This window comes from Corvus hawaiiensis, chromosome 6 (genome assembly GCF_020740725.1).
Source record: "Corvus hawaiiensis isolate bCorHaw1 chromosome 6, bCorHaw1.pri.cur, whole genome shotgun sequence".
In the NCBI taxonomy this organism is placed as follows: Eukaryota; Metazoa; Chordata; class Aves; order Passeriformes; family Corvidae; genus Corvus; species Corvus hawaiiensis.
The window spans coordinates 27,353,989-27,364,228 of NC_063218.1; the positions used below are offsets into that span (position 1 = coordinate 27,353,989).

At 37.2% G+C, this 10,240-nt stretch overlaps 1 protein-coding gene across 4 annotated transcripts in view; it reads right to left on the reverse strand.

Annotated features, from left to right (window-relative positions):
- AKAP6 (A-kinase anchoring protein 6) overlaps positions 1–9,840 on the reverse strand; it is a 269,501-nt gene extending 259,661 nt beyond the window's left edge. For 2 of the 4 annotated variants that reach the window (XM_048306921.1, XM_048306920.1), the window contains exon 1: positions 9,723–9,840. The gene's annotated coding sequence lies outside the window, so the exon portion shown is untranslated. The remainder of the gene's footprint in view (positions 1–9,722) is intronic. The other 2 variants (XM_048306922.1, XM_048306923.1) reach the window with 1 other exon arrangement.
- Positions 9,841–10,240: the final 400 nt, after the last annotated feature.

Below are 10,240 nucleotides of genomic sequence, written 5' to 3' on the forward strand. Positions count from 1 at the left end.
CTGGGGGAAATATCATTTAACAGGCTGAAGGTTTGTTGAGATTCTCTACAACCTCTGCCTTCCCTGTGGTTCTCCCATACCAATGAAAGCACCTGACAAATATAAATATGTTACCTTCATACTTTTGCTTAAATAATGGCTGTCCATAGTCTGAATTTATTAAGGATTAGTTAAAATCATGAAATATTACTCAGATTAAAATAATCCATCAACAATTAACAGTCAGTAAGAACACAGAGAAATGCACAAATCAGTTTATAAACCATTCAATAAAGCTCAAGAAAACATGCTGTTGGAGCTTACATATGCCTAACGCTAATTTTGAATGCTGAGTTTAGCAGACTAGCTTGTTTAATTTACATATTAAATACATCCCTAGATTTAATTTTTAACAATTCAAAAGGTGAATATAGGAATCAGAGCTACAAGCCACTATATAGGATTAAGTAAGACAAAACAGAAGTGGATTCTAAATTATACTGGGAGTCAGAAAAAATAGAGGTTAATTTGAGCGCTACTTTTTATCACTCATAAACTGCATTTCTTTCCATGTTCCTCTTCCCTGAACTCCTGGCACATTAATTGGAAATATGGATCCTTAGCTTGCTTGACACAGCTATTCTGGTTTCAAAAATAAATATTTATTAGACTGGAAAGAGCAATATCTCCACGACCCAGGGGACTGCCTAATTCAGAGCAGATGTTAGTCCCATGTATCTTACATCTCATTTTAATGCATATCCATCTGTCATTAGCTGTTTTGGGTTGTGTGCTCTCTGAACAAAACCTAGGCAAAAAAGTTTCATGAAGATCAACAGTTGGTGTTTTGATGAGTCTGCAGTGACTAAGACAGCATCTTACAGAATAATTCTTATCAGTCTCTAATTTTGGAAAGGAGGCCTTGAAGATCATGCAAAAGCATGGCAGGTTTCCCTTTCACAAAAATCAGTAACTTCTTTTTAAGTAGAATGGCATGCACATGTTGCCTCAAGCTTTACAGACCAGGTGGTGCTGCCTCTCTGTCTATATGAAAATCACTTAGACTCAGCCAGTAGAGATGTTTGCCTGGTCTTTACAAACTTAAATGTAGAATTAAGCTGATATTTTCAGTTAAGCAGGCTCAACAGTTTGGCATACACTACTTAGAAATGTAATTTTGTGCTGCCAAAACCACTGAGCTTTAGATACATTTTGTAAATGTTCTACTGTGGAATCCTTTAGCTAAGACAGAAAATCCCCAAAGCTAGTTCCCTTCCTTTAGGTTTTTACATTGTATTTTCCAGCACCCACATCTCTTCCATTCAGCCATGTTCCCTTGCACCATTCTCTCTGGTATCTGCTACTGCCTTGCCTGTGTGGGTAGCTATGTGTGTAAAGTTAAACTGTTAGTAGTGTCACCTAGCACGTACACAGAGTGCTTGGCAAAGGAAGTCAATGTCATTGTGTCCATGCCACAGGTGACAATTAAGGGGCACAGGCATAGAGGCAATGTGAAAGGGGCATATTTAGTATCACAGCCAGAAGCAGTTTCCAGTCTCCTTGATTCAAGTATCACAGGACACTACCTTTCTTGTAGCTTATAACTTCTCTGAACAAGTTTTATCCTCTGTCCTCTTATACTAAAATTTAAACCCAGGAAGTCCTTATACTAGTTTCTGTACATTTTCATGACAAGCACAGGAGGAAGAACACCTAAGATCTTTACTCAAACAAATACTAATTTATTACCAGTATTCTACAGAACTCACCATTTATGGCCTCAAGATGCTGATAAACATTTCTTATGTTGCCTAACAAGAAGAGGAACAACAGAGATCTGAGGGGGATTTATCTCTCTTGATAAAAGTGACTTTACAAGTTACAGCAAAGAAAAGGGATCACATAGGTGGGATCAGCAAATGAAACCGAGCTTCCAATCCAATTCAAAATGACCTAACAACATGGAGCAGAAGGAATAATTAAGAAGTTTTCAGTGTAATTCACAGAAATACAAAATCAAGTCTCTCCATTTATTTAAAAGTTTACTTTAAAAAGCTACAGCACTGCAAACAAGTGTGAAGCACTTCAGGGGTTAAAATTTTTTTCTTCTGAAAGAGCTAGCACCATTACTGCTGATACACTGTCTGTTTACACGTCATGCACTGAGTGTTTAGATTCCACCTTCTCCAGATACAAAAAAACCTGCAAATCCCCTAATTATTTTCGAAGGTTATCTGTGCATAATAACATCAAAAAACTACTTGCTGCTCTTAATAACCTAATAAAATACTAGGATGAAATTTTGAGAAGGAACAAGACTAGATGGCATATTAAGGATCTATAGAATATACCCTGCATATTTTAATAGCTGACCCTTAAAATGGCAACTTACATATCTGCTGTGTCATTGCCTTAGCAACAGACTAGACATGCTGAAATCTGACAGATAGCAGGCTTTTCTAGCTGAAGCTGTGGGTTTTAAGGGGAGGATTTTTTAACAATCAAAATCTGATTTATTATTCTAACAAAATATGGTATGTTTTAGGAGACTAGCAGTGCAGCTTAAAGTACAAGAAGGACACACACTAGCAAGTACAGTCTTGGCCAGAGAATTAGCCTCTTCAGCAGGAAAAGCTTGTTTCTAAACATGATCTAACACACTTGAAAATTGTAAGCAGCCTGAAGTAGCTTCATGCAACCACTTTGAAAGATGTCCTTATCTGAAAACATTCTCAATGGACCGTAGTTATTCTATCAATAGCACTCAGCCCTGAAGTACAGTTTTTCATGACAAAAACTAAGTGCTGAGAAAAGTTTTTCATTAGTTTTTTCATTGCTAACTAGTATTTTGTTTTTCTTTAAGGCTCGTTTTGCAATATCAGCTGAAAAACAATTTTATACAGCCCTCAGGCTTGACAATATCAAGCTCCTTTTTTTTGTGTTCACTGTACATGTTCTATCCATCTCTCAAATAAAAACCTGTCAAAAACTTATTTTTTATTTTTTTATATATATAATTGAAGGGGAAAAAATGTAGTACAATCAACTGTTCAACAGCATTTGTTGGTGGGTTTGCTTACTTAGCGTTGTACTATGTAATGCAAAAAAAGGCATCTGTCCTTACTTTGCAATTTTCTACCTAATGAGCATAATATTTCAGTTGGTAGGTATATTGTTCTCTTTTTTATCTATTTTGCAGACATATTTTGTTGCATTGATTGTCTTGGCAGAGAGTATTCCATCACAGCAATCTGTCAAGCAAAGGAGGAGCACTTATCTAGCCAATAAAGGAAATGCTGTTTTGAAACTTTCAAAACAGACGTAAGGTTTTGTTGTGCTGTGGGGGTTTTTTTTAAACCAAGAAGTTCCTTTCTGTTGCCAATAAAACACATAAAGGTGCAGCTTTTTGTTTCATTATAATCAATACAGTCAAGGTTTGTCTAAAACACTTTGTCAAGCACATACTCCTCTTTTGAAAACTACAATGTTCCCAAGCTTCTCGTGTTAATTTGAAGCCTAATTTATAGCAGGTAGCAACCATTTTTTTCCTTAAATCCCTTGAAAGTTCATGGATCTCCACCAAAAGCTCAGCTTTATCCAATAAAACCATGACCAATAAAAAACAGTCAAGCTCAGAAAACAAACACAGAAGCACAAACAGGAAAATACAAAGACAAGCAGAAGAAAGATTATATATTTTTAAGTTCTATACGAGCAACAGGAAAAATAGCTTTTTCTCCTAGGTCTGCCAGAGGTTTTCTGAGCAACTTGGGCATGTTACTTATCCTTTATAAGGAAATACTTAGGAAAAGTGAGAAAAACAATTATTCACCTCAATTTAAGGTGAAAATCAAGGCAATCTAATCAGAAAAGATTTGACTGTTTCTCAGATGTCTGTACAGCCCCTACCACTGTAAGGGTTCTATCTAAGCTTCAGCAGAGAGATCTGAACTGTTTTGTTGTTTTAAAACATAGTAATAACCCTGAAGTCCCACAGGTTTTCTGTATCTAACCTTTCATGAACCACTTTTTAGAAACAGTCTACAAGAAATGTGACATTTTTCCAAGGGACTTAAATAAGAATGAGAACTTTATAGAAGAGAGCAATTACAGGCATACCAATCAGGAAGAGCAAGCTGGAAGGAGCAAGTAAGACATAGAGGAAGTCAACACATGATGGAACTGAGAGGAGCTAAATACAACAAATACAATTCTAAGATAACCCGCAAAGAGGAGTTATGGAGGTTACATGGGGTGCATTTTAAGACTGAAGTAGAGATTCAACCATGAGCTTTTAGACCAGAGAGAAAATGCTGCAAAAATCACACCCAAAAAAAGAGAAAAAAAACCTAAACCTGCATGTATTCAGATAAAAGCATTCTTCACTTTACCCACACACCAAGCTGGCAAAAAAAAAATGATATTAATATTTGACAGCACATGAAGCAACTTCATGTCTGCATCCTAATCCTGAAACTGTGACAACATTGAATTTACAAGAGAATCAGTACAGGGCAACTCTTAACAGACAAAAAACATTTTAAAAAGTAATAGATATACAGCAAGACTGAAAGCAGAACTAATTACTGCAGTGGGTGCTTTCTCAGTTAAATGCTAGGAGTTCTTTTAGTACAATCTCATGCTAACAAAGGCTACCTTTCTATGTGTGTCAGCTCCCATAAGACACTGCACCATGGAGGCTGAGAAAAGTATTTTATAGAGCTATTTCCTCATTGAAATCACTATTATTTGAAAGACCCCTTTGCCAAAGAGAGAATGCTTAGTGCTTAGCATACTTGGGGTGTCTGAGAAAGTAACTGGACATGGAGCACCAGCAGTGCTGGGGCTGTTATTCCTGTGCCTGCTGCCAGGTGCTTCCCCTTCTCGGAGCCTTTCTACTGCCTCACCCTACAGAGCAGCTGGTCTCCCACAGAGCCGACTACTTGCTCTGGATGCCCTTAACAGTTCCAGAAGCCACAGGGCTGCCAAAGGTAAGGAAGTGTCAATACAATTCACAGTGTTCATTCTCCACCCTTAACTTTGAGGCTGATACTCTCCTCAGGACACAAATATTATCCCCCAGGCTGGAGGACACTCCACTTACGTTTACAAGCTATCTCCGCTTCCAGGCACCTTAGAAGATATTCTTTACACAGCTGAGAGGAAGTCCCTCCTTGCCTGGCACCAGGACTCAACACTGGACAAGCAGGAGGCACCAGCATTCTGGCCAAGTCTGCCAGGGCAAGCCTGTATCTGACACATGCCATGAGAACTGAGAGTTCATGCAGAGCAGAGAGTATTCCTGGCTTGAAGCATCTTGTCTGAAAGTGCCAGACATTGTCAGCTACACAGAGCTGAATTTTTTGACCTTGGAGGGATGAGAAGCTGAGTCAGCCTTGCTGGGATTCAAAGCACTCAGGAGTCCAGATATTTGAAACCTGTCTTTCATGCACCAAACAGGAAGGGAAAAACAATCTGAATCGTTTTTTAATTTATTCCCTGACTTTTTTCTTCAGAAACAAAGCTTTTCTGAAGACTTTTTAAAAATAAGAAAAATTTGCTTCAGAAAAACTCATTTTGATACTCAGAGGGATTTTTGGGATGACCCTTCTGATATTATACATACACATATATATGACCATACCAAACTAGTTGAAGGATTTATATTACACACTTTTAGTTTTTTCGATGGATATGAAGTGGGGATAGATAATTTTATTTTTAAATCTGCAGAAAATATAGGATATAAAACTGAGTATGAGAAAGACCGTACTCCATGGGTCTTTGTCCAAGAGCACCAACCAAACACCACACACGCCTGTGCAGCAAGCAAGGTACAGGTAGCCTGTAAGCACTGACAAAAAAGAAAATGGCTATAGTAACAGCCTGTTAGGCTTAGAAACATAGCTGAGGTCCGCCTTGCCCTGTGCCAAAGTCTCCACAGGCTGAGAAGCCCAAGATGGCAGCTGCTTTTTCAGGAGCATTCTGGATCATGAGAGTGATATCAGATATGATGCCCATCCATTGCTAATTCCACCCACTGTATGTCCTGTTCCCTCACTAATTTAGTCTCCTTTTGGCTCATCCAGCTCAGCTTTTCCACTGACTCCTTCCTTTCTGGTGGCAGGAAAGTCTTGGCCCAGTCTGGGTGACTCATTATAGTGGTAACATATACAACATATACAACTTTCTTTTTTCTGGAGCTAGAATCTGCTCTAATGAGTGTCTGTTTAAATCGAAAAGGAAAAGCAAAAGCCACCTTTACCCCCTGCAGTCCACAGAAATGTTAGTATTCAGACATAAATTAGTCACAAGATGATTTCTTGACGTCATCTTTTCATTCATGTACCATTAATTTTGTCCCAGTAACACCAGTATAGTATCTCATTACAAAATGTAAAGAAATTTCATTACAAAGCATGGGCCATGCTTACAGTACAAAATAGAAATATACTATTTCAGCAAAGAAACGTGGTATCTTTTAATACAATTTTTTTTTTTTCTTTTAAAAGCAACTCTGGAACTTCAGACATTCTGCCCCTCCCTGAAGCTAGGAGCACTCAGCAGAGACCAGGAAAAAAATTAAGCCGAGAATTTTGTCAATATTTCTTTCATGACACAGCAGTGACTTTTACAGAAGGGTGCAAGTAGACTAGGACATGCCACGGGAATTTTTTTAATTATTTCTAATTCCTCAATTACTTTGAAGGAGGTATTTTACCAGTATTTTGGAAATGCCACCAATTCTAATCAATACCTGAGCACTTCTGATAAAGAGAGCTCCTTTAACGAGACTTTCAAGGGATGAAAGCTTCACTCCAGATCTGCCAGGGGTGGGAGGCCCAGGACACCCACCCACTGTTCTACTGTAACGTGACCTACAAAAGGTAAAGTTCAGAGAATAGGGTTCCCTCAACTCATCTTTAGAGAAGAAGGAAAACTTCCTTTCATTGAGGACATGCTCTGATCCCCTCTAGGTAGGCTTTGCATTGTTGTATGGTGAAAAAAAACCCTACAAAGTGTTAAAATTGTACCCACTTCCATTGCTGTGGTCAGGTTTTATCATCAGCTCCTACAGCTGCTTTGGGAAGAACAAAGCTTCTGTTTCTCTCTGCATTGAGTGCTAAGCTATGTAAGAACTACTTAATTGATGATATAATAAAACCCTTCAGAGCAAAGTAAAGATTAAACAGTAACATCCTTTCAGTTCACTAGTACACGCCCATCTCCAACTCCACGTCAGTATGATTCTGCATATACAGAAGAACTCTGGCCTTCAGATTAAATGTCCAAATTCAGCTACTTCAGGGAAGAATACATGTATTTACAAAACATATTTCCTTCAGTAATGGTGAATAAGGCCAGCTGTGGAACAAAGCTGAAAGCAACACAATTTTCACACTGTCATATGCTGTTTCACTTGTACCAGTTATGAATCTGCCTCAACTACAAGCAAAATTGTATTATATCTTTAGTGTTTCTGCATTTGGTCATGCTCTGACTCAGACAATCAGGCATGCTCTTCATACTAAGGCTCTCTTCATCACTCCATACTTTTTTTTCCATATCCTCACATACAGATCTCAGTGCAACACTTGGGCCCATACAAAAATTAACAGGAAGTATTCTGTAATCAAAGTATTCAGCAGGAGTCAGAATCAGCCAAGATTACCAAGAATCAATTAGTGTCATCACAGCTCCATTATTAGCAGGTGTTTCCCAGGGCAAAAAATGGTATGAGAATTGTGAGGAATAGAGAGTAAAAGTGTTTAGAAACAACATGCTTTGAAACAACATGCTTTGTAATCTTACTAGTAGGGGAAAAAAAATAAAAATCTTCACTGGAGCCAGTCACCTCTCCAATAATACCATCAAAAGTTGTTCTTTTACACCCAGTATGTTTCCCCTAAGTTTTAACTTTAATCTGAGAAATTCTATTTGTAATCAAGTCACTTGAAAAATCTAAGAAAATACACTTATTATTATTATTATTATTATTATTATTGATGATGATAATAACAGCATAATATCTAAACCAGATATATCTTACATCCATGTCTTATTAACTGTTCTTCTATGATCCCTAAAGTTGGGAGTTGAAGGCATTGCTCACCAGCTCTCTTCACACCTCTAATTCTGACAGTAGGCAGACATCAGCTGTCCCGCCCTACCCCCATCCTCCTGCTAACTCATCCCTTCCGAGTTTGCCTGATGGGAACACAGCAAGTGCAGGAGACCACTACTTTCATACTGCAAAATGCATCACAAATAAATAAAACAACATCAATCTAATATTAATTTACAGTCATTTGCTTTGTGTTTTGCAGTAGGGAAAAAACACAACACATGTACCCAAACCGTGCTGAAAAAAGCATATATGATTCTGTACAGACTGTCTAATTAAGGTATAAGAGCTCTGTTTCAGCTTGTGCCAGACAAGCCATCACACACACCCCTATGAAGAGTAGTTGGATCTCATTATATTTATTACCTTATCAAATATAAGAGACTAAACCCCACAATAAATGTAGATATCACTACAAAATTAGTGGTTGTTTTTTTCTTGCTGCACGTTTGAAATATAAACTACATGGGGAGAACAGAGCCAGAGACCACTCCCTAATTCCTAGTGGACATATTGATCAGTTAAAATGACATGTGTCTGGTATTTTCTTTCATTCTAATAGCAAGCAGCTGAAAGACTGCATCTTTCAAACATGCAAAATCAAATTAGTGTTGTTATATATCATCCAGCAAGATTAACTTGAAGTTAAGCAAAATAAACCTAGCCTCCAGAAGCAAGACCTTAATACAACATAAACAAATATTGGACCTTGTAAAGGATTACTAAATACTACAGACATGACTTTAACCAGCTTTCTAAATATAAAAGATGGGTGTTTTCTTCCCAAGATAGAGATGGAAGCCTTTTTAATTATTCCTATTATTTTATTCATAGCAAACCCTCTCAGAACACTTGAATGTTTGGCTACACCTTTTACTGCAGTTGCAGCAGAAAAAAAAGCTTGTTTTCTTTCCAGTAAAAGACCTAAAATTCACTAATTTCATATTACAATTTAAGAAACAGAGTCATAGAAAGTAAAATGGTAGAAGAGCTAAATGCTACCGTACTTTCAAAATATTTGGTTATTGTTTGACAATTACATCTGTGTTTTGCTTTTTTAAGAATACCAGTAGAAATAGGACAGTACTGAACCATGTTTAAAATCAATAATGTTCCAGTTCCTTGTTCAGCACTGGTTTGCAGAGTATTTTCTGTACTATCATGCTATGGAAGGCCAATGAAAGTAAATAGGTGATATTCGTGCTATTGAGATAAAATAGGTTCAAAGAGGAACTAAACGTAATAGGAATGCTTAAATGAAGAGACAGGGAAAGGAGCAAGCTATGTTTATGGCATTAGAATTGAAAACAGCTATTCTTTCCATTTAAGTAAATCAGACAGTAGCTACTTTAATTGGATTGTGAAATTTAAATATATTCTCTTCAAATACTTAGGCTGTTATCACAAATGCAAAGGCAAGTCTAAACATTCAGACTGAATGCATTTTCTGTAGGCCTTTGTCTTAGCCTGTCTGCCTGAAAAATAATATTAAGCATGCAGCATCTTTCTTCAAAATGATTTCTACAAGGCAAAACCCACACACTTACATTAGGAAAACCTTATAAAACAGGAAAAAATAGAGCTGCAATTAAGAACAGCACAATATTTTGCAACTTACCATGTCCTGTTCAAATCATCCTCTTTTGATGTTTACGGCACATCTGTAAGATGCAATACTAGGAGGTGCCTTGTGTGACCTGCTGCATGATGCTGTGACATCAGTTCAGATGATGCAGCTCATTATGGGAAAGACTGCTGTTGCTATGGCAACTGAGATGTGATACGAATCCTTACTGCATTTCCAGGGGAGTCCGAGACAATACGGAAGCCCTTTAAAGAAACAGACAAAATGCAAACAGGCTTTTAAAGTACGGTGCCACAGATTTTAGAGTCCATGTTAGTACATGCCTGTTGTTAAGGAATATTTTAAACAAATTATTCCCACATGGTGATACAGAATTGAGATGTATGACCCATAAATTATTTCTATATTTAAAATTTAATATCATGTATGTCAATTTAAGAACAAATTTTATAAGTCAAATTTGGTTATCATGTAAGGGAACCTTACTTAAAATAAACAGTCAGTAGCATGATTTTAACACTAAAGCTCTAAAGACAGTAGTTATTGAATAG